Below are 27,224 nucleotides of genomic sequence, written 5' to 3'. Positions count from 1 at the left end.
TTGTGTGACATACTTTGCAAACTGCCATATTTTTGTCTAAATCGGCGCTGTCCTTTTTGTTTTTGAACCCAAAACGCTCCCACACGTCTGCGTTTAAGCATGCAGGCACTGGCCACCAATGCTCCCTCTAAACTGCATGCTTGCGCAATCACGCACTGCTTGCACGTTCTCAGTGCACAAGAAAATCTACTTTGTGAGTTACAGGTGTCCAGCCAATGATACGATACTGTTCACTTGCGCTACGCAGTCAATCACAGCACTGACAGTGATGGCGTATGCCCTACCCATACGCGCTGTAGCACCGTGCAGGTTAGCTCGCAAACAATAGTGTGGCAGAGATAAGAGACGGTGATGGTAGCTTAGCGGTTGAGATGTAAACCCCCGAAAATATTAAAAGTAAAGAAATACAAACTACGCAAATATACGTCTACGAATAGATGTATATCACACGTCTATAAATAGACGTATATTAGCGGTTATTTAAACGTCTATGTTGAGGTAGGACATGTTAGGTTTATGACTGTGCTTCTGTACAGTTCAGTTTGTTGTAGTTACCACTGGTATCCCACCAGGGGTCACTGTCGAGTTTGTCTTTTGCCTTGATGAGCGAAGAATAAAAGACGGACATTGTACTCCAGAGAGCTCGAGTGGGAGTGATTAGTACGACTCTTGTCAAAGGAGTTATCCAGCCCTGCCGCAGGAGAACTGGCAGGTTCAGGGCTCAGGCTATGAAGGGTAAGAGAGTTTGCGAGGAGTACATGTGGAATGCAAGCGGGAACTGCGGCAGTTACCACAACGAGCTAAAGTAGCAGGCTAACATCGGTGAGCCGAGGAAACGGCCCGCTACACAGAGCTACTGAGATGGAGAACGTAAGGAAGAGCAAGTGACCCCCATTCAATGGACAGGCAGATGAAGAATAATAAATAGATGTATATTAGCGGTTATTTAAATGATTATTATAAATTGTTTGTGAATAGACGTCGATAAATAGAAGTCTATTAGCGATTATTTAAACGTAGGACATGTTATGTATATGACTGTGCTTCTATACCACTGCTTAACACACCTTCAGCCACAGAAGCGTGTTAATCAGTGGAATCACCTGTTAAGGTGTTTGGTTGGAAGGAAAACCTGCATACACACAGCTCTTCATGGCACATGGCTGCCTACCCCTGTTCTGTACTGTGATTTTCAGTTTGCTGTAGTTTCCACTTGTGTCCCACCAGGGGTCACTGTCGAGTTTGTCTTTTGCCTTGACGAGCGAAGAATAATAGACGGCTGTTCGTCAGAGAGCTCCAGTTGGAGCGATAAGTGTGACTCTGGTCAAACGAGAGTTATGCATCTCCGCTACAGGAGAATAGAGCCTTCCAGCAGGTTATGAGCCCAGGCTACGACGGATAAGAGAATGTGCAAGGAGTACATGTGGAATGCCAGAGGGAACTGCGGCAGCTCCCAGAACGCGCTAAAGTAGCAAGCTAACATCGGTGAGCTGAGGAAACGTCCCGCTACATGGAGCTACGAAGATGGAGAAGGTAAGGAAGAGCGGTCATTATTATGAGTATTATTATTATTAGTATACATTAAATCTATAAATAGACGTATATTGGCTGTTATGTAAACGTCTATGTTGAGGTAGGACATGTTTTCTGTAAGCTGAGGAAACGGCCTGCTGCACAGAGCTACTGAGATGGAGAAGGTAAGGAAGACCAAGTGGCCGACATTCAATGGACAGGCAGGTGAAGAAGAATAAATACGCATATATTAGCGGTATTACTATTGTTAGTATTATACATTATTATCTATAAATATACGTATATTAGCTGTTATTTAAAAGTCTATGTTGAGGTAGGACATGTTTTGTGTATGACTGCTTCGGTACTGTGATTTTTCAGTTTGTTGTAGTTACCACTGGGATCCCACCAGGGGTCACTGTCGATTTTTTTTGCCTTGACGAGCAAAGAATAAAAGATGAAACGTTGTTCTCCAGAGTGCCCTAGTGGGAGTGATTAGCATAGACCAGGGGTGGGCAATCATGTGCCATGGAGGGCCGTGTATACGCAGGTTTTCCTTCCCACCAAACACTTTAACAGGTGATTCCACTGATTAACACTCTTCTGTGGCTGAAGGTGTGTTAATCAGTGGAATCACCTGTTAAAGTGTTTGGTTGGAAGGAAAACCTGCATACACACGGCCCTCCATGGCACATGATTGCCCACCCCTGGCATAGACATTAGTACCATCCCTCTGAATCTCAGCTCTAACCGGATGAGAAAGGCGTCGGCGTCTGGGTAACTAGAAATGCTCTACAGCGACACTAGCAGTCGGTAGACCTAATTGATCTTCCTGCAAAGTGCGGGACACGGGGGATTTGAATGGGGCCTGAATGTATCGGTTCTCTCTGGGGAAACAAAATATCGATATATATCACAGAATTGATGAAATTGCTCAGCCCTTATTTGTGTGATTCAGCCTCTAGCCCGTTCCTTATTTACATAAAAAAATGCTCACTAATTTTCTAAAAGCAGTGGGGTGTAGATCTGCGTAAACTCTCAGACTGGAGGAAATTGTTTATCCAGGTGTGTGTTTGTTTAGAACTGAGTGACCTGGAAAGTAGGCCACATTGGAATCATACTTTGGTGACAGGTAATAATATTAAAAGATGATTTCAATGGGTGTTTTTATTGGTTGGCCCTTCTAGCTGCAGGCCTCCAGAGATGTTGTGGTTATATTTATGTTGCACGGTTATGAAAAAACTGTGTCATGAAAAAAAGAGATGATTCCTGTGTACTTTTTCCTCCCCTCAAGAGTTTAATGAAGACCATCTTTGCCAGGTCAAATCATTTGAAAATGGAAACCTGCCTGCATTAATGGATCAAACCTACTCTTAGGCTATGAAGCTGGTTAGATATCCTAATGTAAAAGGTGATAAACATCATTAGCAACAAAATAACAGACGTATATTCACCTTATATACTTTCTCATGTGCATATTAAAATATATATTAACTGGGGAAAGGTTTAAGAACAGCAGTTTGTCTTTCTCTTAGTTAAATGTCTGTTGTCATGTCGCTCTGTACGGATTTTCATAGTCTCCAGGTGATGAATCCTACTGGCTGATTGCTCGAGCATAATCCACTCAGGTATTCTACCATCATCTGGTTAAGCACCCGCCTTAAATGTTTTTTGTGAAAATGTGCGACTGCTTATGTCAATTCTAGTGTTTTGAATATTATATCAATTTAAAGAGAGAGTCCATGTTATTAAATCTTTTATGCATTCATACAAATATGCCACATTTAGCCAGAAGGCTGATTTTGAACTGCGGTCACCAGCAGGTCATTACAGAGGTCATGATCAATAAAAGAACAATACAAAACACCAGAAAACATCAAATATACAAAATAGTCGTTATGCTTCGCTGTACAGAACCTGTGCTTGTCACTCAGGTAGCCGGTCATTAAAGAAAATCTGTTTATAAAATACAGATCATGCAGTTTAAGATACTATTCAGGTAATAGATTGTATGAAACATTTCAAAAACTACTTCATTTAGGTTCCTGGTGATTTGATTGTGGTCATTATTTATTTGAAAGAAACTGGAATCAACACAGTAATGAATAAAAATTTGCACAAATAGCTGCTAAGTATGAAATAAAAACCAACAGCTGGCGCACTCTAAAGGATTATAGCTAACAAGTCTCAATAGTTACCAGAAGAATATTTTCAGGTCTGACTCGAGGGAATGGCTGGAGAAATGTCCACTTCCTGTGGAGGAAGCGTGCTGCAGGATGATGCGCAAAGAAGCACCAGAGACCCGTGGGAGGTCGGAATCATTCACTCGTGGGTCTTGTATACAAACTTTGTTTCCTTCGTAGATATTTTAATACTTTGGTTGACTTTTATTTGAAAGTATTGGTTATTCCTTAGATTTTCCTTGATTTTTGAAACAATATTTGAGTTAGAATTTATTTAGTATAAATCCAGGAAATGTAAAAGGATTAAATTTAGGTGGAAAGATGAAGAGAAGCAAAACTGAGTTGGTTTGAAAGTCCACAGTGTCTAGCAAGTTTAACTTTTCCATCTAGCAAGATGGGCAATGACATTAAACATCTCCCAAATTGACCTTCTGTGACCTGCACAGATGTGGCCTCCACATCTGCCTGATTTCACCTTGCCTGACAACCTTTTCCATCCCAGCTTTAGGCAGGAAGCCCACTACGCCACAGACCTTGTGTGCTGCAGAGGAGACAAGTAGATGGATTACAGAGTTTACAGCACTGCACAGGATGTTTCCTTTCAGAGGTGTGAAGGTGGTGCTAAAATGATGGGGCGCGCACACAGCCAGGATGTGTTTGATGTCAGGACCAGTAGAGATGCACGTAAGATTTTTCTAGTTCTGTCTGATCCCTTTTGCATCCAAAACAAACAGTTAATGGAACAGGATGGCAGTTCAGTGACTGTGTGTGTGTGTCAGTGGGTGCAGGTTTTTAGGTTCCTGCACTCAAACACATCACTGGTTGCCATCAGGTTTCCATAGAGACAGGCATGGTTGTATATTTTGGGATGTGAGACTGAGAAGGTGAGCGAGTGAAAGGAACAGAGGTGATATTGAAAAATGCAACTAAAATTAGAGTGTGACAAAGTGAGACGCACTAAACCTCGCCCTGACACCCCCCACTAAAACACTTGCCCTTTACCTGGGACAGAAGACCTTGACTCTGGAACAGCTGGCGCACCGGTGTTATCAGATGTACCTACATGCTGTTACACGTGAATCACTAATTTCCTGTTTAATTGTCCAGTTTTTGTCAGTCCTGTGAATTTTCATACATAAAAATGAAATGCTGCTCCTTACATTCTCCAAAACTTATCACTTGTTTGCTAATACTGGGCTGCTGCCTCCTTCTCCTTCCTGTTTTCACCAGGAATATTAATCAGTTTATGCTCATACTGGAAGGCAGAGTGATAAAACACTGGGTGAGAGTTCCTATACTGTGCAAAGGAGGCTTATAGAGCCATATCACTTTGACAAGTTGAGACCATTGATTACAAAATGGATGTTGCTAATCCCTAGAAACCACAATCACCATTATCACTGTGTGCATGCGTTGATAATGTATTCTTTGTTGTTTATTGATGTGGTGAAAATACATTTTTACGGTTAAACATGTAATTATGTTTTCTTACATTATCTATGTAAGTTAAATATCGTCGCCCTCTTAAAATAATTGCCTAAGTCATTTTTTTCCAAAAATGATTTTTTTTGCCTAAATCATCTCCTCATGATGCGGGCCACCTCTGGTAAAATTGCCTACATCCTCAGTTAAACAGATCATGCCATTCTACCCCTTCAGTATAATTGCCTGTGTCAAGAGTGTGACTTAGGCAGTTTTATTTTTGCCTACGTCAAAAGACAATGTGACTTGGGCAATTTTACAAGTGTTTCAAGATGGCAGCTGATTCAAGAAGCTGAAACTTCTACCCAGTTGCTGACATTATTTCCATGATTCAGGGCTCCTCTGATATTGGTAGGTGAAGATGTTTACTATAATATACGCTAGGCTATAAATATTGAATAATATGTCATCTTTTAATCAGTCTTTTTAGTTAAAATTTCAGTTAAGGAATTTAACTAGGCAAGATGTTTTTCTAGGGCAGTTGGTTATCTACAATCTAGAAAAACTCACAAAGGACCCTCTTTACTTTTGTGCTTTTAACCAATGAAGATTTCCGTTAAACATAATATGAGTAATCATAACATGATTTGACTGGTACTATAGTATGCAACTTGCAAAGCATTTTTGGGAATCCTAGATGTAGCTTAATACGATTGACCACAAGGCAATTCATGTTTCTCAGAATGATCACACATTTTTGAAGGGTTTAAATTTATTTATTTTTTCCATTTTGGTAGGAGATGCACTTGACTATGATGACACCAGTCTGTCTTCATCTACTGAGGATGACAATGAGACTGTCATTAAAGAGATGATGCAGCCTGTTGATAATGATGCAGCATCAGCTCCCATAGATGTTAAATATGACAAGCAGACACATCCACACCATGAAGAGGAGATATCAAATGATGGGGATGATGTCATTCAAGATCCGGACTATACCCCAACCTGTGATGAGTCCTCTGCCCCTGAAAATGAAGACAACCTAACTATGGTGGCAGCAACTTAAGAACAGCAGCATGACGATGAGGATGTTTTAAACAATGCAGGCAAAAAGAAAAGAAAAGAAATAAGCGCCTTAGTCCAAGAACATGGAAGCAAAATGAATCCAAGCAAACACGTCTCAAAGGAATGTCTTACAAGAGCAAAGGTGGTAAAGAAATAAGTACAAAGTCTATGGGTCCTCCCTGCAAGTCCAAGTTCTGTCTGTGAGTCTCAACTCGAGACTGCTAAGTTCTTACAGAAGAGCAGCGGCAGTGGGTATTTGACAAGATTTGGGCAATGAACACCTGGGAAGAACGTCTGTTATACGCCACCACTTTGGTCACTAAGGTTAACATAAAGCAAAAAAAGGTTGCTGAGGGATCCTGACGCAATTCATCATTGTCCTACCAACTGAAGCTTGAAGATGGAACAAGTGTTTAAGTGTGCATGGCACTTTTTTCTTCTACACTTGGTCTCCCTGAAAGAACCATTACAAAATGGCTGAATGACCTCATCGACCCTGAAAAACAAGCAGTGACGTCGTCTAAATCTGGACCTAAGAGTGGCAAGCAGACCAAGGTTGAACCTGATGTCAAGGATTTTATTAAGAACTGGTTGAGGGCCCTGCCCAGTGTTGATTCACACTACTGCAGAAGCACCGCTACCTACAAAGAAAAGAAGTTCCTTTACCCAGGCACAACCGTCTCCCAACTACATCGTGAATATCAACAGGCAGCTGCAACTGCTGGAGTGAGGGCTGTTGGGAGTCCAGTATTTTTTTTATTATGACCAGGTGAAAGTGCTCAAGCACAATGAGTTCCTGAAACTGAATGGATCTTACTTCTGTAGCATCAGACCAGGCAAAAAAGCTGGAGACCCGACTGCATGACTTGCGGGCTCTTCAGTTTAGCAGTGACGGCAAGGTCCATTTCAAACTGTCCTTCTCAGAAGCCTCTGTGTGGGAAGAACTGCCACAAAGAGTACAGGTGCCAAATGGGCCAATGGCATGGATACGATTGTTTCCATGTGCACTGCCAATCAAGGAGAGAAAGTTCCAGGACCTCCAGTCAATGAAACCCATCATACCTGTTGAGTGTCATCACTTCTTTGACAATTTGCCACACTAATAGGCATCAGTCAAGAACCCAGCAAAGAAGAGCTGGAAGGAGAAGTGAAGAAATGCACGTCTCCTCAGCATTATGTTTAGTTAGTTTGTTCGTTAGGCTTTATACCTGACAGAGTAGAAGGTTTTGCCTGAGTCACAAAGGCATGTTCGAAAATTTGCCTAAGTCATTTAATTCTCTCATGTTGCATGTTTGACTGACCTTGTTGTTTGTATGTCAAAATGCATCTGTTGTTATACCGGTTTTGATTAACACTGTTAGTAAGTATCATATATTCAACCAATGGTTCACTTTTTTGTGTTTCCTGAAAAATCTGAAAAAATGACTTCGGCGATTATTTTAAGAAGTAATTTCTGCTTATTTTGTTTTCAGTAGTAGTAATAGAAGTAGTTGTTGTAGTAGTTGTAGACACATTTAACAAATATAGATGTGTGATTTTGGATAAGTGACATTCGATCAGATAAACGCATATCAGTTTTGTTTGTTTTTTACCAAATTTCAGTATAAAATCAGAAGTTTTGAATAAAGTGAGGATACAGAAACAAGTTCTCAATGTGGTGGTAAAGATTTGGAAATTTGATCATGAAAACTGAAGTGAGATGATGTTTGCTGTATTAAATAATGAGGTAATTCTCTGCAGACTTGGAGGAGGGGTGTAGCATGGGCTGTTGAAGAGCCAATTCAGTTTTTTTAGGGCAGATTCATACGGGTTTGGTCGAGCAGAAATACGCTCTCAGTGATGGGTTTTATAAGGGACAAATGAATCGGTAGGAGAAAAGTGTGTTAAACACAAATTTTATGCATCCTAATTAGTTTTTCTATGTGGGTTCAGATGAGCTGATCCTCTCCTGATCAGCGTCTGAGCCAGTCAGGCTCTCCTCACAGCACGAGCCCGTCTGCCTCCCTGCGCCTGCTGTGTGAACCCTCAGTAGGTTGGGGAGGCTTTTCTGCAGTTTGCTGAAAAAAATAAAATAAAAACCCACGCACCCTGTATAGCTGAGGCTTACTAATGGAAAAGTATGCGCGATCCTGAGTTGTACGATCCTGATGCAGTAGGCGTGTTTGTGCTGGTCTTGAACACAGCACAACAGTAAGACTTGCAGTGTACTCACTTTCCCATTCAGTGAAAACACATCACACCCAGCTAAAAATGACAAGTACTAAAAATCTGGCTTTGTTTTCAAGCTTTTTTTTTTTTTTTTTCAGCTCCAGCTGTCTCTTGTTGCTATAGCCTTTACTCAGTGTGAAACTGGCAGCAGTGTTGGCATGCTTACAGGAAAAAAAAAAAAGAGAAACGATCACGCTGAATCACCAGCAACTCTTTGAAAATGGACAATTTGGCAGCACTACAAAAATCATTGTTTTCCTTTTTCATCTGCTATTATGGGTGTGGTTGTGTTCACTGCACAGGGGGATAAGTACCAGTGGAAAAAGAACTGGGTTTTGATGGTGTAATTAAAACGCCAAGTCAAGTGCAGCTTTATTGCAGTTGCAGCCACATCAGCAGACAGCACGGCGACCTGAAGAGAAACTGTGGTTGCTAGCCATTATGACCAGGAAGTGACAGATTACATCAGACATGGAAAGGTCATGACCTCTGACAGTGAGGGTTTTCTGAGAGTCAAGGAAAGCAAACAACTGAGTCTCTTCCAGTGAAAGCTTTGTAAGTGCAATATTAGACTTTGTAACACCATTCTTACCTGATGAAGATTAATGTCTGTTTTCTGTCTTCAGACCCCACTAATTACCTGTCTAATCTACCTAGCAACTAAGTTTAAAGTCTCATCACATGCCTGCATCCCCGACCTGATCTTTGATACCAGCCCGTGCCAAGCAGCGAACACGGAGGCTGACATGATGCCTCTCCGGATCTGGTGTCTGCTGACGGCTAATTAAAGTTCACTAGATTTCCTGTCTCCAGTGACCCGCCTCAGAGGTGCGGCGACCCTGTATGCGTTTAACATCAAAAGCAGACGTCACAAGGTTCCTGTGACAAGATTGGGTGTCAACACTGAGTGGAGAGAGTAACGTGTGCTGCTTACCACGAACAACGTCTGAAACAGGAGAAGCAAGCTCGCCACTCATAATCCTATAATGCTATCTGATGACAGTTGAGATAGATCGTAAACGTGACTCTCAGGTGTAACCTGATGTACAGCCACCAGATAGTTTGGCAGTTTAGAGATGTCTACTTCAGACTGACAAGCCTCCCGTCTGAAGTGGATATTATGCTCTTCATGCTCAATACTTACATCATTGTTCATTATACTTTTGCGTTAAAAATTGTATATTTTTGCACACGATGTCATTTCACCTCCAGAGCATCACTTTTTTTTTTCAAAATAACATAAACCTGGCAAAGTGAAAATGCAGTTCTATTCTTTTCCACTTGTCGAGTGCTTGCGTGCGCCTTAGTTTTATTAGACTTCAGACATACTAATACTAATGTCACCAACTGTTTTAGCTTGGAAAATAGCATCAATTTCGAATTTCAGATGCAACGATGCACTTTGCGGCAGGCTAAATGTTCTTAACTTTTTTCTTGGTGGATACAACTAACACTTATTTTAGTGAGAGATGTTAGTTTTGTATGGAAATAGGCAATTTCTTCTAGAACGATGACATTTTTAGCATCGATAGATTAAACGCTATTGGAAATATAACCTGAATTGAAAAAGAAAATATTGAAATGAAACAACGATATTTGTGAAAAGCTTTATTGGTATAGAACAAGTTCCGGTGAATGACAAAATACGGTTATTCAAAAGTACAGGCTTATTTACTTATTTTAGTTGAAAATATTTTGGGGGATGATTAGGTATTTTTAATATCAATTACAAACTGCTAGTGCCCCAGCATGGCAAAAGTAGCTGTGCTAGCTGACCTGTGATCGTGATGAAGACCAAACCCATGCCCTTAGGTTTTCTGTTTTAAGTCATTATGCTAAACTATGCTAAGCTGACACGGCTGCTGGCTGTAACATCAATTTCAGATTTGTGTAAATTCTCGTGACCTTTGAGAAGTCACAGTTCTTCTTTTAAAACAAAACATTACACCCCCACACAGGCAGAATGAATAACGTACAAGTAAAACTCAAAAAAGCGACATCACGTAACAGTTGTTCTCCTTCGTTCCCACTCGGAAACCTGAGCAGCTGCGATCTCCCCTGAGAAATGTTAACGCACTTAAAAGCACTACGTCTCACATGGTTTAATCTTATTTGAAAACCTTTCGTCCTAATCTTGCAAGCACTCAGATGTAACAGAATCTTCCGCAGCAACATCCTTGAATTACCAGTTGTGGCATTAGGGGTCACTGTTGCCTCCACACAGTATTGGTTGCACAGTGTTGTTCTAATATAACAGCAACACTTAGGCGAGGAAATCAAACAAGTTTCTTCTGCTCAGACTGGTTCTCAGTTCATGGTTTAACATGGAGGGGCTTGATCATGGCCACATATGAACGTATACAGAAGGTGTTCTAAACATAATTCAGAAACAAATATTGCCAATCGTTGCTATTGCCAGACAAGCAGATAGATACCCCTCTGTCCATAGCTTAGCTGCAATGAATGCTAGTGGTGGCGCTCAGGAGCATCTGTTAAGCAAAGTGGTCTTTGCTTGTATCCTACAACTAGCTTTGTGCTTCAAATTAGCCGGAAACTCCTGCTAGTTTAAAAAAATCAGACATGAGAGTGGTATCATTTCAGTCTCAACAAGAATTTTCTTTTCAAAATGTCAAACTGTTCCATTAACATGGTGGCTGACTACGCTGTCATCTGAAGAATCCTCATCTGACAGCAGCAGAGGTCCCTTGATGGAGGTTGTTTTGATGCGGACTAGCTCTCATCCGTCACTTCTTACCTTTACAGTATGCGTGGCTGTGAAACTGCTTATGCATCAGATCTTAACTGGCCCCAATTTGCCAGGCCCGCTCGTCAGTGTAGCCGCGATAACAAATACACAAAATCAGAGAAAGTGCTGTGTCACAGGATGCCTGGCAGAAACGATGTTATTGCAGTATGTTTTCTTTTTCCCTCATGGTTACTTGATGTCTCCACCAGTGCATGTGTCATAGCCCTCTCTGTGCCTCTGATAAAGCAATCATTAGCAGATAGTTAGTTGTTACCCCGGATGGCAATGAACTGCTCCTTTCAATACCGTGTCCTCTGATGAGAAAGGCCCACGGTCTTGTTTTAAAAGCACTTGTGCATCCACATCTCCTTTGGAGAATAAAACAACCAGCTGACACAGCACAAAACGACACGACTCAGTTAAAGGCAGAGTCTAAATTCTCTGAGTTAATTTTGTTCAAATCTTAAATTGAAATTGTCCAAATGTTGCACATCTGACTTTTCCTCAGCAGCGCCTACAGCACTGTAAGCTGTTTGTTCAATACTGAAGGCAGATTTTTATGATAGATCAAATACAAGAATATGACCCTGTCACACTTAACACAGAAAAGAATTGTAACATAAAACCATGCATTTTTTTATTCGGTAGAGGGGAAACACCTGCTGGGTACCAGAGTCTCTTCCTAAATGATTAATTTGGAATGGAAGGGCAGAGCAAGGAACTTCCTTCCTACTGACCGTGTGTTTATCTGCCTCCAACGTCAGGTGACAGACAACCAAACAGCTCCCTATCCAGCTGTGCTGCTCTTGAGGCCACGGCACTGGGAGAAAGCTCCTCTTACTCAGTGGTAAAGGGAGGCCGGAGATGCATAATGTAGAAGAGAAAAAGATGTTTGAAGTGCGGTGGATAATGTATGCAGCTGAGATGTAGAGGCACTAAAGGGCCCTCAGGCCATGGACATAAAAAAGTGGCCTATTTTCTGAATCACCTTGATGGAATGGTAAAACGACACAGATATATAAACACCAACTTGTTCTGTCCTCAACAAAGCAGCAAGGCATCGAATTGAAAAAGTCCACTTCACTACATATTTTGCGTGAACAAAAGAAAGATTTGACATTTACAACAGATTTGAGAGATCTAACCTTTAAAATGAACATTCATTATGAGTCTAGAGGCCTGGGACACAACAATTAAACATTCATTATGGAGATGGAGCCGTTCAGAGCTGGTATAAACAATGAGAATGCAGCAATGACCCAGATGCGTGCAGCCACTGCAGCTTATCTAATAGGCATGAATCCTGGACGTGGTTTTCCAGTGTTTACTGTGGAAGTCAGCAGGTCATCATGCATATATTGCCCTGGTAGTAATGAGGTACTGCAGTACTGGTTACTGTTCTGGTGTATCTGGTGCTGGATCGGACCCCCCCGGCTTCCCCTGAGTAGATGCCCTGACCAACCAGAGTCTGTACAGCCAACCCAAGGCAGAGGCAAAACGGGGACTGGTGGACTCAATAGATTGCTGCACAACCTGGGTGCCTTAAAATAACTATGTTTAAACCGTAAAACAACATTAACTGTTACCCTCAGCACCACACTGGCAAACCAGAGATTTTCTGTCTACCACAACATATTTAAACAACTAAAACAACCTTGAGCAGAACAGATCCCTTTTGAGATGGCAGGCCAGTAACCGTGGTATTTTGGGGGAAGGAAAACAGGCTTTGATGTGTCAAACACACTAATGCTTCATTTTTGGCTGCTAGCTCACCAATGTATCTCAGCTGATAGACGTTCAATATATGCATGCTGCTAAAAGTGATTGATGGTTTGATGTCATGATTGACTGGTGCATGCTTAGGTGAGCAAGAAAGACAGATTTGGATTTTGATGGTTCAGAGACGCAGGATCAATAGACTGAATTTTGTGTCGATCACAGGAGCTGCAAGTCAGGCTGTGCCGATTTACGGTACAGTAAACCCTGGGGTTTGAGTTGACGAAATGTGAGAGCAGGACATCACCAGTATACGTCAGGGCCTTTAAGTCGAGCTGTAATAAGAGTGGACAGAGATTGTGATGAGACTGAGAAGCGTGCCCAGCTGTCTGTCACTGCACATGAGGATGAAAACAAAAGCAGGCAGCTGCATGTGATTAGTCCGACCGACTGTTGGGATTTGTTCACTGTTGATCAAAAAGAGTGTTATGGTGCGTTGATGCAGAGTGAAAAGGGATTGACTGTCACGGTGTAATGGCCGAGGAGAAGGAAACATGCCTCTCTCATACAGTCACACATGAGGTATACACACCCATCAGCATACACACACGCACACACACACACACACACACACACACACACACACACACACACACACACACACACACAAACCACGGTGTGATCTCCTCATAGAGAGAGACTGCAGTACCTGCTCAGCTGATAGTTTCCATGGTGATGTGAGGCTTTACAGCATTTGCATAACAGATGCAGTGAGGCATTCACAAAAAAGAGTGGCACAGAACACAGGGGCCAGCGCCGTGTGATCACCCCGAACCACACAGTGGAAAAATCCTAACAATGTTGATACTCAAGAGTTCAGTTATGTCTGTCAGGCTTCAGGGAGCTAATTTAGCTGTCTGATTTGTCAGTTCTTAATATCACAGGGAGTCTTGTTTGTCAAGTTGCTTCCTGATATGTCTCTGAGGCCCAATTTCAATCACCCAAATGTTCTCACTGGTTTTATTTCTGACAAAGTTTATAAGGAAAAGGTTCGGGATCCCTCGACAAAACAAAATAGATTAGACAGGAAAATGGAAAAATAACTGCCAATGACTTTGATAATTGATTCATTGTGTTGTGAGATGATTTATTAACAAACCAATTTCCAGCTTCTCAGGATTTGATGTTTTTTTATTTGCTATGAAATTGCAAATTATTTTTTTTGATGATCAGGAGAAAAAAAGAGAGACATCACTAAGCTTTGTGAAATTAAGAGGAAAATACATTTTTTGGGTCATTTTATGGTCTAAACTATTGGCTAATTGGAAAGTGATTGATAGTTGTGGCTGTTTAACACACGCGTGCACGCACACACACACGCACACACACACACACACACACACACGCGCGCACTTTGATGTCAACAGGAACAGGCCTGTCACCATTAATTTTACACAATACAATATACAACTACTATAATAAACTAACCTATGTTTATTCCTGCAGCCCTGAATAATAGTCAACAGTGCCAGGTCATGTAAACTATATAAGAGTTAAATCACACACAAGTGCATACAGGCCGTTAAATTACAGGTAAAAACAGCCAACTGATGTAAATGTAAAATAAAACTATTGTTTAGGTGTTTGTGGGTGTAGCTGTCATTGTTTGCTCAGCGTATCCAGTTTAACTCTCACCATCCTGATAAGGCAGCAGTGTGATGTGGCACACAGCCAGTTCCTGGTGGAACAGACGGCTGATCTCCAGGCTGGACTGGCTGAGCGTCCCAGTTGTATAAAGTGGGAGTGACACAGACAATAATTTGCAAGTGGAACAAAACCCTAAGTTACAGAAGGTTGTGTTTAATGCTGCTGCCAGGATCCTGATCCTGAGATATTAAGCAGAGAGAAAGACATATGTTTCAGGTCTGAATTGAAGAGGTGCAATCCAAAGAGTACCAGCATATATCACCAATAAATAATTTTTCAGTTTCCCAGGCATGAAACTCTTGCATACTCTTTGGAAAAAAAAAAACAACCTAAACACATGTCAGACCAGTGGTTGAGGCTTTGCACGCTGCTTGTATCCATCCAGCGGGCTGTAAACTGGCTGACAGTCAGGCATGCTAGCCGGCCAATTGCTGCCATACATGGAGATCCTGACCCCGGATTAAAACACACTGAACCAGCCTCCCTGCGGTACTCCTGACCCTCACTCTAGCGCATCACCTGTGTTACCATCATTATCAGCCATTAAAGTCGACCCTTCGTTAACCTCAGGTGACCTCATCTCCTGTGTTGCCGCACGCTGCCCTGTTTCAGCTTGAGTAAACAGCACTTTGTTGTGGCCCTGATGGCCAGTCACAGTGCTTCTATCTTTATAAAAGAAATCAATCAGGGAGCTGCTTTAATTCACAGCTGTTATCCTTCCCACCACTAATCTGCCTCTTCCGCTGCTAGTACATCTGCTGCCCTGCCCACCAACTGCTGTATCGGTTAGTGAAGTGCAGGGTTGTCCTGGCAGCAGAGTCCATCTTCACCTGCTGTCAATGTCACACTCACAATTTTACAAGCAGCCACCTGGCTGAAGAATGTGCTGCTGCTCTTTTGTTGTGACCTCACACTTTGATGTCACTGCGGGGATGGAAAAAAAAAAAAGACATTTCTTTCTGCAGGGATCAATAAAGTGGCACTTGACTGAGATATTGATAAAAAGTTGAAGTCAGATGTCTAACCATGCGTTTTTAGACTCAAAATGATTACAGATGCAGAAGCCTGTGCAGTAGCTGGCATTCAGCCATGAAGCAAACCTGAAAAACAAGAATGTTGGAAAAAATAAGGCTGGTTCAGACTTCATGTGTTTGTCAGAAAAGTAATAGCAGAAGATGTTGTCTGCTGTCTACAGCCATTTACAAACAATGGAGAGAATGGTTTGAGGAATTATTTTCAGTTGGTGGAGTTGCAATTGTCCTTTCATGCAAGCTTGTACCAGCATGTTGCATGCTGTCTGGAGATGAATACAACATTTGGGAATACTGGCTAAGATGGCGCCAGCTGACAAATCTGATCAGACACTTGAGATACGGACGGCTGAAGGATTTTCTTGCCCATTTTGCATCTTGCCCTGAAACACCTCAGGCTAGCAAAGAAACCGTTTCGTGAAAGTTAAGGCTCGTCTCTTTTTTCTGAACTTTGACATTTCCATCAACCTTTCTCAAAGCAATACATAAACTCGCACAAAATAGTCTCCCTCCCTCCCAAACATTCATTAAACCAGTGTAAGCACCCTCTCTGTAATCTGATATTTTCCCTCTCAAACTCCCAAACTGGTCATAACCCCCCTGTCAAATACATCATTCTCTATAAGCGCTCCGTCTCTCCCTCATCACTGTCAGTCAGGCCCTCAGCTGTCACACAAAAATCACCTGCCTCGCCCCTCCTTTGCTGGCCTCACACCTCGTCTTTCCTGTATGTGCACTGTGCATGTAGCCAAACATCTAATCTGAGGCCTGTGTTGCAGTGGTAAGCACTGTGGTCTCACGGCATGATGGTTCAAACCTGCTGGGTCCTTTTGTTTACACGCATATAATGATAGCAAAACATGCAAAGAAGGTTAACTTTAGAGTTTAGAATGGCTAAGAGAGCGTGAATGGTGCCTTGTGACTGACTGGTGACATGTCCAGGATGTAGCCCACCCCCACGACCCCGTACACTCCAGTAAAATACATATACCTTTGAGTTGATGATATCTCAGAGGAATGTATGGAAGATGACCTTCATTGAGTTAAATATTCATTCCACTTGTAAAACCACGATATTCATTCAAGCACGAGACAAGAAGTCAACAATGCAATACCACGATTTGCCAAATGTCTCTGGGTATCCTCTTTGTTTGCAGTGAGGATGTTTTTAACAAGCGTCCCAAGCACTGCTGTAATCACTTTTTGCACATTAGACTCCAGCAGCGTGAGATTACACTAAGATTAGAAAGCAAATCCTTTGAGATTTGGCAATACTGTTGTTGGTGTTATCCACAGAGCCAAGGTTTCTGTGGGATAGCCCCTGGGATTTCCATCTAATACTGATTTTGATCTGGGCAGAAGGTTGATGAGGAGGCTGTAATAGGCAGCACACTCGCCTCATGATTGCAAAGCCCTGCAGTGTTACCCACCGCGGGGTTGATCGCACGAGGAGTCTTCCAATAAAAAATGAAATAAAAAAAGGACAGCACTCTGTGTGATGTAAAGCAAAAAGAGGCGGATATTTATCAATTCAAGGTCTAAACATTTTACCCGTCTTTCAGAAAGACGCTCTGCTCATCACTTATCCTTGTTTTTGTTTGAAAATATATCCAAATCATAACTCTCCAGGTACAAGGTGACATCGTTTATATTATTTTGCTTCATTCAATTTATCATGAAAAATCCCAAAGAAAAGAAGAACAATAAATGAATTCAACCACCTACATCCAGTGAATAACTGTCTTCTCTCCTCATGACACTTCCTGATCTGTGCCCCGGTATTTTCTGTCCTGCTAGAGCTTCATCTGGAACCACACGTGTGTTCGTGTCAGGACAGGAGAGTCGGGTTTCCCACAGATCATGAACACTTCCAATCTACATCAGTCTGCTCAGTTTACACAGGACTCCTCTTTTCCCCCGGGAGAAGGAGCTGCTAGTTTGTGATATTGATGTTACACATGTGGTGATGAAGCTCAATAAACATTTTCAACAATTACAAGCTTAAAGCAGCAGTTTTGAATGCATCATGTGACTGAGCCCCATGACAGTCACCTCCTCTCCTCTCCTCTCCTTTCCACGCTGGCCCACTTAAGGCCAACATTTCTATTCTTTCCGTGGCCTACATCTCACACCAGATGGAAAGAAGGTGATGTGCTGGTGTCTGGTAGGCAGAGGCAGGTGAGAGAGAGCGAGAGAGAGAAATGAGAGTAGTGAGTAGGCTGATGGAGTAGGCTGATGCTCTGGCAGTAAACTGGGAGATTCCTGGGACTGCTTTCAGGAGATTAGTGGAGATGTGATTGAAAATCCATCCACTCTGAGCGGCCACACTCTCATATACACGGGTCTTGAGTGAACCCTGGTGCAGTGTGCTGAAGGCAAACATTTGCCAAACAGCATACAAATGTAACTTGGTGCATTAATATAAAAACTCAGGGCATCAGCATTGCATATTTCTACCAAAGCAAGATGAGGTCATCAGTTCCAGTTCCAGATCATTTCTGAAATCTGAGTCCCTCAAGCTACGTTCCATCAACCTACCAAATTTAATCAAAAGCTACAAACAACTTTATTTTGTTATCTTGCAAACAGACAAACCTACACTGGAGATCACGTGACCTTCTTGAGAGAGGTTAGTGATATCGTATTACAAGTGAAAGAACTTATATTTTTGAGTTAAAAAAAAGGAATGGGATCCCAAAACACAAATAATATGACGCTGAGGTAAACTCACTTCCATACTTCAGGTTATTCATTCTTCGTGGTGCTTTCAGTTGAAGCGATTGTTCACGGCATTTCTATTGCTGTGATAAGCTGTTCACAACTAGCAGGATTCTAAAATTGTTTAACTGCTGCTTTGTTTTTGTTGCTGTTTTCCCAATTCAGGGTGAGCCATCTTTGGGATGTGATTGATTTGCCTCCCTCAGCACTAATGTGTCATCACTGTGTTTCATTGAAGGCAATTTTTTTTTTACATGTGTATTGAGAAACATTCAACAAAGAACACACACACAGATAAGTTATTTAGCATATAAGTATTATCAGTATTTAACATTAATATTGACCGTTACAACCAAGTGTCTAACCCACGGCATCGTCTAATCCTAACCCCTGACCTTAAAACCAAGTCATTTCAACAAACTTTTCAAGTTTAGGGGCCAAGCATTTAAACCACACAAAGCAGCAAAAGTAGCGGACTCCCAGTTATATATCTGTTATTTAAACACCTTCGGGATATTCATTTCCTGGAGCATAACCCCTGCTTGTCCATCCCTAAGAACCCACAAACTCATGCCATCCCTCATCACCTGGTTTTTAGTCTTGTTTGTGTCCCTGAAATTAGTTAAATCTCTCTCTCTCACACACACACAGATTCTCTCCTCTATTCCAGAGCTAGACCTTGATAACAGTCAAATGTACGGTGCAAGCAGTTTTAATCCCCAAACCAGATTACTGTCTTAACTGTCAAGTTGAATTACATTACCAATTCATTCGGTTGTGCATTTCAAACATGTAAACTGAGACTTTGATGCTTTATGCAGTAATTTCATATAACAGCCTCAATAATCTTGTGTTGTGTCATGTGTTTGCACTCTCCAGAGTCTTTTTACTGAGATAAACCTGCATATGTGAGGAATTTTTTTTTGTGCTGAGTGGCCACAAGGTTTCGGGTGAACTTCTTGAGAAAGGCGATACTGCTCCCAGGTGCTCCCAAGGGTCACGTACTACCGCATTCCGTCTGAATTTAGAGTCTCCTATGGCTTATCTACAGTCCTGCTAACTAGTCCTACAAGCAATTACAACCAATGAACATTATTACATCCTCAATCAGCACATGGCAGGAGTTTCCCGTAATTACCATCCAATTTAGCATAAAAATACCACAAGGATGTGGCCTTTGATCCCTGCTGACATCACCATATGTTCACTCTGGTTTCTACATATTCTTTTTAAGGGAACTTTGCTGTTCTCACTTAAAAGATAGAACTTTAGGGGTGACTGACAAACTTGGCATCTGTTGCCCTATTTTTTCCTATGAATGAAAACGTTGGAGGATTAAAAAAGGACACAGACTCGGTTCATGAATTGCATCATAAAACAAGAGAAAACGTGTGTCCTCGTGTTCAGTTTTCAATAGAAGAAAAATCTGCAACAATTTGTGTTGACCTAGAAAAGCTTTTCTTTCCTCACATCATTTCTCTCGCTCTCTCTCTCTCTCACACACACACACACACACACACACACACACACACACACACACACACACACAAAGTGTACATACATATTGTATGCAAACACACATGACCGGCTATTTTTGGCTAAACAGCAACTGATTGAAACTGTATTGACCATTTTGGATGATGATGGTGCTCTGAGAGAAGGCGCTCCTGCCTCCTCCTGTTACTGATTATGCTACTCTTTGGTGCTTCAGTGAGTTTTCTAAATCACGTCCGGGTTTCTCAGATTCATCAGAGTTCTATTTGTTCTGTGCCATCAAGAGCAAATGAACCCGCCATTAGGTGTAATTACAGCACCCTTTAGGTAACAGCACACATTTTTACTTTTAGATACAACAGACAGTTCTTGTTTAAAAGAAATACTCCAACTTTTGGGAAAAGGGCTTATTGCTAAAAGTTAAATGAGAAGATCAAAACCACCAGCCTGCTGCTACCTCAATGTTCGTTGACATGTACAGTATAATATGAGTCAGTTTTGGCAAAAGATTTGGAATCATTAAAGGTAGGCTCATGGCTGTCGCTAACGGCTCGCATAACAGTCGTCCAGTGACCAGCAGTAGAGAAAGGTCTGCTCTTAGTTTCCTTCACAATAGTCGCTCTCTTATTATGTTTTGCTTCTGTTTCGATTTCTGCACTGGTCCCACTGATTCCAGGCTCCTAGCTAGCGAGGGATTTCATGCTTAACTTGCAGAAACAGACAAACGGAACTCGAATGAGGAATGAAAGGGACACCATCCTGCTGATGTCAAGTCCGTGAATCCTGTAAATGATGGTGAAACAATCAAAATCCTTTATACAGCCAACATAATACTTTGTGGATCAATACAGCCAGCAACTGTGCTCCTAGTTACTGTTGCTGGATTTTTTTTTTTACATCATAATTGATGCATTACAAAGATGTCTTTTTTTTTTAAATATCATGGTTATCATCAATAACAGTCTGGTTAGGAGACGGTTTGTTTATCCCCCAAAGTATCAAACTCTTTTTTTTGCTAAGGTGCTAAAATTGAAATAAAAATGTCAATAAAAGAGCCAGTCTTAGGCGGACTTCAGTGTACACACCCACAAATCCATTTGAAGTCACGTGGCAGCACATCCACCTACATGGTGGAGGACTGAATGCATTTTAAAACCACATCATTGTGAACATTCTGCGTCACCACAGACCACCACTCTGCGATCACACCAATCGCCTAAGTGCCAGTCTGTCTCACACTAAACCTTTTCTCTCTCTCCCTCCCCTTCTTTCTTCCTGTGTATGAAAGAACCACCACCGCTTCAAAAAGACATACCCTGAACCTGACAGTCTGCTGTTAGAAAATTAGATCATCGCCAAACAGTCTGATGCAGTCCAATGAAAGGGTTCCAGCCTGTCACCAACAATCAACTAAATTACAACATCAATGTGTCTATTTAAGGATTAGTGTGTGTTTCATGAGGAGTGGGAAAATAACAGGCTATAAAAGAACACGTTTTTGACAGAAAGCCAGGGTGGGAAAGCATGGCGTGTGTGTGTGTGTGTGCTTGTATCTGCATGTGTGTGTGTGTGTGTTTGTGTGTGATATGTATATACATGTGTGTGAAAGCATATTTATTTATAGAGGGCCCTCGGGGGAGGAGTGCCATTACCATGCTAAGGTAGAAAATCTGGTGGGGTTGTGCTGGATGCCACACTGCGGTGGCTTCATCACTCCTCGCAGCTGTGCCTCATGAGCAGAAACCTGTTTAATATTAATATTAACAACCACACGTCTTCTGCATTTCAGTCTCCTCCTGCAAACACACATTTCTCTGTAAATGTATGCTGGTTTCTGGGGCGGCATGGCTCAGAGGTTGAGTAGCTGTCTAGCAACTGAAGGGTTGCTGGTTCGATCCTCACGTCCCCCGGTGACCATGTCAAAGTATCTTTGAGCAAGATACTGAACCCCTAAGTGCTCCTGATGGCCCTGCAATGAACTGGTGACCCGTCCTGGGTGAACGCCCCACCTCTTGCCCAATGTCACAATGTCAGCTGGGATAGGCTTCAGCCCCCCCCCCCCCCCCCCCCCAATCCTGTGCTCATAAGCAGTATAGAAAACGGATGGATTTTTTTTTCTTCTTTTTCATCCACCATTCAGGAAATAGTGACAAATAAACAATAAAACAACAACAACAACACACATAACCTTGAGGTTTTCGTTCACCCTGTCAGTATTGATTGTCTTGGTTTGAATTAAGTTCCATAAGAATTAAAGAGAGTAGGCGGACACATTGATCCAGAAATCAAACTGAACTCCCCCCCTGTCTCCCTCTCAGGGCACAAACACTCCTCCAGCTCTGAATGGATCCCCAATGCAACTACGGCTGTTTTCAGGACCTCAAAGGTTACTCGGAGAAATGAGTAGATCAAAACAAAGCGCAGGCGAGATATTATCTCCCTGAGCTGGACTAATCTGTAACAATCATTAGAGATGAAGACCTCACTCCCACACAAGCAAACGTGACCCCAGGACCTGCATTATCTCCAGAAACCATACTGGGGTTTGCCTCAGAGACCAGGCACCGCCAGCTCTCTGTGTGGGAGCTTGATGCACTCACATTGTTGTATCATAAAGTGGTGCAGGAATGAGTCTAAAACCCAGAAAGCAAGTTAGTATCAATGTCTGGTTCCCTTACCTTAAAAAGGGTTTTTTTGTTTAAATGCCTGCAATAATGGCACACAAAATATTTTTAGGTTTTGTTCCAAATACATCTGTAAATACTGCACTTGTGAGTTTTGAAGCTTTGAAGTATCTTAAAACCGTCTGTTGCTAACAAGAGGATAAACCAGACAACAGAAAGGCAAAGCTATTTCATTCATATCACAACATTCGCCTTGAACCTCCAGTGATTCTAGCCAATCATTTCAGTGTTGTTCATCAGTGATTATCTTCTGCAAAACAAAATTTGTCTTTTCCACAGAGCTAATTCTCAGCAATAACTTGAAATCAACTGTAAGAATCCATTGCCTTTTGGACAAGTGAACCCATCACCATGCTAACTTCCAGGTTAATGTGCAATAACAGTCATAGAGATAGATCATTTAAACATTGCCGAGCATGACGGAACCGTTGTTGCAGATACTGGATTTCAGTCGCCCAATTTTTGCAGCCTCTTTGTTCTCCTTGTTTTCACACATATCTGATCAATCAGATACTGCATCTGTACTGCAGGTTGCATAAAACTCTCCGGAAGAAAGTGTAGAAAGTGTATCTTTTCATACCTCATTGCATCAGCATTGATCAGTGATGCAAGATGATATATTCCCAACTGTAAGGTGACTCGTTCTTTAATTCAGCCGGTCTACCACAGTTGACGTGATGCTGAACTGTGCAAGACAGGAGGTCATCTAGTGTTAATTGAACCCTGTTGACTTTTTTTTTTGTCCGTGCAGCTCTCAGGTGTTGGGTTATGTATCAAGTTAAGGTAATTAAGGTTCCTCAGTCTGACATTTGCTGCGGGCACCAGCAGCAGCAGCAGCAGCAGCCGCTCACACGTGGATGTCCTGGATGTCTTTATGGAGACTTCAAACACTGCAGCTGTATTCAATTCCAAGAAAAACACATGTTGAGAACTTGTGTGTTTTTTGTCATAATTTGAATCTTTACACACCACCTCACAATGTCCTTTTATGCAGAAACTCTTCTGGCAAGCACCTGCCGCCGCCTCCTCTGCTTCAGGAAATGCTTGTTTTCACTTTCTTTTAACAAAGAGGGACACACAACAATGAGCTAATGGACTCAGGAGGAAGAAACAGGCTGATTTAAATATGTGTGAAGCTGAGCTACCCCAAAAGTAAGCCAGGAGATTCAAAAGGCACTCTGCTTATAATTAAACTATTTTGGTGGGGTACCAAATGTACTTTTTTGTATTTTTTTCTCCTAACAATATTCAGAAATGGTGTTTTATTCAAGACAGAGAGGACTTTACATTTCATATGAGAAAGTAGCACAACATAACTCAACTTCCTCTAAATGTGACTGAGCTTTCTGCCTTGACCGTTTCAAATGACCTCAGGCTGTCTTGGTTCAAGAACGAGGAGAGTGGATACAAGTAAAATGTCTGCTACTGCTATCAAACAACAGTGCAGGACTCTGATCTATCTAAGTTACATTGTTACTGCAGTGTTTCTTAAGAGTTTGGATAAAGAACATGATGAGTCGTTGGTTAAAAAATGCACTAGTGTTCTATTTGCTGTATTGTCAACACAAAGTAGGCTAATGTACATGTAGCACTTGAGATTCATGCCAACAATAAAGAGCAGGAAGAATCCGTGAAAGCTCTGAGATGGATTACGCAGATTGAGAAAATTTATCGGCTGTCAGGAAATGTATTGGCCTGGCTAGAGAATTCCATTGCAATATTCAGTCATGCCTTTCATTCCTATACGGGTGGTTAGAAACTGACCTTTTCAGTCTCACACTGCTGAGTGAGTGATGAAAATCTTGGTGTTAGTAGTTTTCGCATGCAATGGCTTTGGGTTTTAATGTCGTAACTCTCTGGAAAGTTCCTCTGTGGATGACCACTCGGCCGCACACATCCTCTAGAGTGATGTCCTCCCCCTGACAGCCCCCTCTAAATAATGAATGAAGCTCTGCAGCAAAGTAGTCGTGTCTTGGTTCTCTTGTGGTTGACCTCTCACCTTTTTAAATGTCAGCATTCGCGAAGACCTCTACAGCCAAAAGACCCAGTTGCACCAATGTGTGAGGACTATAAGGCAAGTCAGATAAGGCATCGTACTAGAAATATAGCCTGCAGGTCTGTCAAAGAGAGATACTATGCAGTGTGTGTCCGTGTGTAGCATGTGATGTTGCCCCAGCTGGTTAGCATGATAAGCTAATGCACTACATCACCTTCCTCTATGGAAACTGTGGGGCAATGGGAAGTTCCAGATGGTAACGCTCCTTCTTCCTGAAACTATACTCTCCAAACTGGGGCATGAAGAAAAGAGACATTTACACTGTAGTGAAAAAGATTGATGCATTCATACGTTATCGTTCCACCTCTGCAGATATCATATTGTTAGTATCTGGCAACTGCACAGTCAAAACATATCAAATATTCATGAAACTGATATTTGAACCAGGTTCTGAAACTCAACCCCAGAGTCAGAAATCGCTAATTCATGTTTTTGCTTAATTATATTGATGTGATTCCCAAGGACACTTAAAACATTAAATGTCGTTATCTTTTCTTAAAAACCCAACATATATTGCAAACTTGCTGGCGATTAATTACTTGGAAACATGGCAGTATTAGCATCCATAGGCTAGCCTCTCTGGAGATTTGATGCGTTTCTCATTTTGTGCTTACTAAATATTTCTGTTTCCTATGTTCACAAGCTACCTCTTTTGTCTGTGCCTAACAGGACTCGATTTAAACAAACATTACATACATTGTACAGTGATACGTTGTTAAATTTAATATACTGATTATAGTCACTTCAAGATTGAGATATTGTTCTTTTATCATGTAATTTTACTGTATATTTAGAATATTACTTCTTCAAACCCAATCCTGTCCACACTGGTAACACAGCCCCTCCATCAGTGAGGAAACCATTTATAGACAGCAAGAGATGATCATTCTGAGGACATTCAAATATATTTGTCTATCAGACATATGCGGGGAATATATCAGGATTTAAAAATCCCCGAGCTTTGAAAAAGCGTGGAGAATTTGCATCCATGTGTCAAACGTAGAGGAAACTCTGGCTTTTATGTACGTGGAAACTGTGATTGCAACATGTGTCTTTGAAGTCAGAAATCATTTAGACTTAGCAAATAAGAAGCACACGAAGCCCACTCTGGCCGCTGCACAAACAATTTAATCCTTATCTGTGCAGTTCACAGACGGCAGATTCTCTCTATTGATTAGCCACAGCTCTGATGAATGCTAAAGTGAACTTCCATTCATGTGTCTCTCTACGCTGATCGTACATCAAGGGCCTGCTTTAAATCGATAATGGTAATGTCTCCGTTTAGAGCAGAACTCCATCAGAGTCGTTGTGGTTGACATTACACACACTGCTGATCTCTTTCGAGTGTTGACCCTAAAATAAGTTGAATGAAACAAAGCCAAGCAGAAACCTAAATATGTTGGTCCGTCTGTTAAAAGTACCAGACTCCTGGTATGAATGAGTACATTTTGGCCATACCTTCTGTGGTTGTTTGAAGTGCAGCTGAAACAACAACAACAACAAAACCTCTTTTCTATGCTCGGCCCAGATTTCTCAGAGGTTCGGTCTGGCAACGAGGGTCATCTCAAGGAATTGCACAAGTCAAAACAAAAAGATTTGGACCAATCAGTGGGAGTGGTTGAGTTGGATGATGTAGAAGTAAAGGCGCCTTGAAACTTTATCACATACACAGATATTAAAGCTGGCATGAGACAAATGTCTAAAACTACTAATTTAGGGTAAAGACATGGTTGAAATACTGCCTGTGGTGGTTTGGAAAAAGTTGAATTCCTTGTTGCAGCGCTTGCGTTTGGTGGTGTCGGTGCTGAGTGGTTTAAGGCTGCTCCAGCAGAGTTAAACTTAACCACGCCTCCTCAGGTTCCGATCCCCAGTGGCGCCTGGCCAGGCCCTTTTCACCAAGTGAATTTATTTGCAAAGTGAATTATGGGTCTGGTTTACCAGGCGAGGTCACAATTGGCTGCATTCATGAAATGCTCTTTTGCACATATTAGTTTTTTTAACACCATGGGGCTTTTGTTTTTAAGCTCTCAGTTTAGACAGGAATCAAAGCCTGGTGGCTATTCACTTCCACTCAGAACTGTTGAACTTATCTTGTAACATTAAGCAATTTGAAAGTATGGATAAATAACAGCTATGTAATTTCTTTCTGTTCTGTTTGTTCTGTCTCATCAGGAAACGCATCACAATGCAGCTGTTAGACACTCCAAAAATGCTGTTTCAGCGAAAATATATAAACCCACTCTGTATCCACCTTAAGACGCTGTTGACCTGAAGCTAACTATTAAAATATATTTCCTAGGCACAGTGCAGTATAAGGAGTTATTATTATCTCTGTGCATTCAAGATGAATAACAAAATTGTATTTATAGAATCCTGTCTGGCTTTAATTAGAATTTGTACAATAATTAGGGCTTCGATGCTGATTAGGTTACTTGGATTTGAATAATGAGAGGGAGGAGGACAAAAGAGGCAAGCAGGATCAGAATAATGATACGATAAGAGAGCGAGAAAATGAGATTTTGTTTGCTTGTGTCGATCTTTTCTCCATCAGCCCTCGCGATTGTGTGTAAGCCCACTTGGCGACATATGGCACTGCAATCAGTCTGGCAGCTGGGAAACAGTGTGGCATTGATTTGTGCTGTTCAAACCTCACCTAAGCACAAAGGAAGAGATGCTGTC

At 41.7% G+C, this 27,224-nt stretch overlaps 1 protein-coding gene and 1 long non-coding RNA gene across 4 annotated transcripts in view; one reads left to right on the top strand and one right to left on the bottom strand.

The window, feature by feature from the left end:
- LOC147268038 (potassium voltage-gated channel subfamily B member 1-like) overlaps positions 1–27,224 on the bottom strand; it is a 46,705-nt gene that overhangs the window by 12,457 nt on the left and 7,024 nt on the right. The gene's annotated exons all lie outside the window — the stretch shown is intronic.
- On the top strand, positions 652–7,812 carry LOC147268039 (uncharacterized). 2 transcript variants are annotated; one of them, XR_015112099.1, is made up of 4 exons: positions 652–735; positions 1,355–1,533; positions 3,728–3,840; positions 4,198–7,812. It is a non-coding gene; the product is annotated as an uncharacterized LOC147268039 (long non-coding RNA). The 2 variants fall into 2 exon arrangements; XR_015112098.1 differs by having other exon boundaries at positions 664–870.

This window comes from Aulostomus chinensis, chromosome 3, assembly GCF_037954235.1.
Source record: "Aulostomus chinensis isolate RoL2024-O1b breed Wild chromosome 3, RoL_Achi_v1.0, whole genome shotgun sequence".
Taxonomy (NCBI): domain Eukaryota; kingdom Metazoa; phylum Chordata; class Actinopteri; order Syngnathiformes; family Aulostomidae; genus Aulostomus; species Aulostomus chinensis.
Note: the sequence above shows the minus strand (reverse complement) of the source record. Positions and strands in the feature narration are given on the sequence as shown.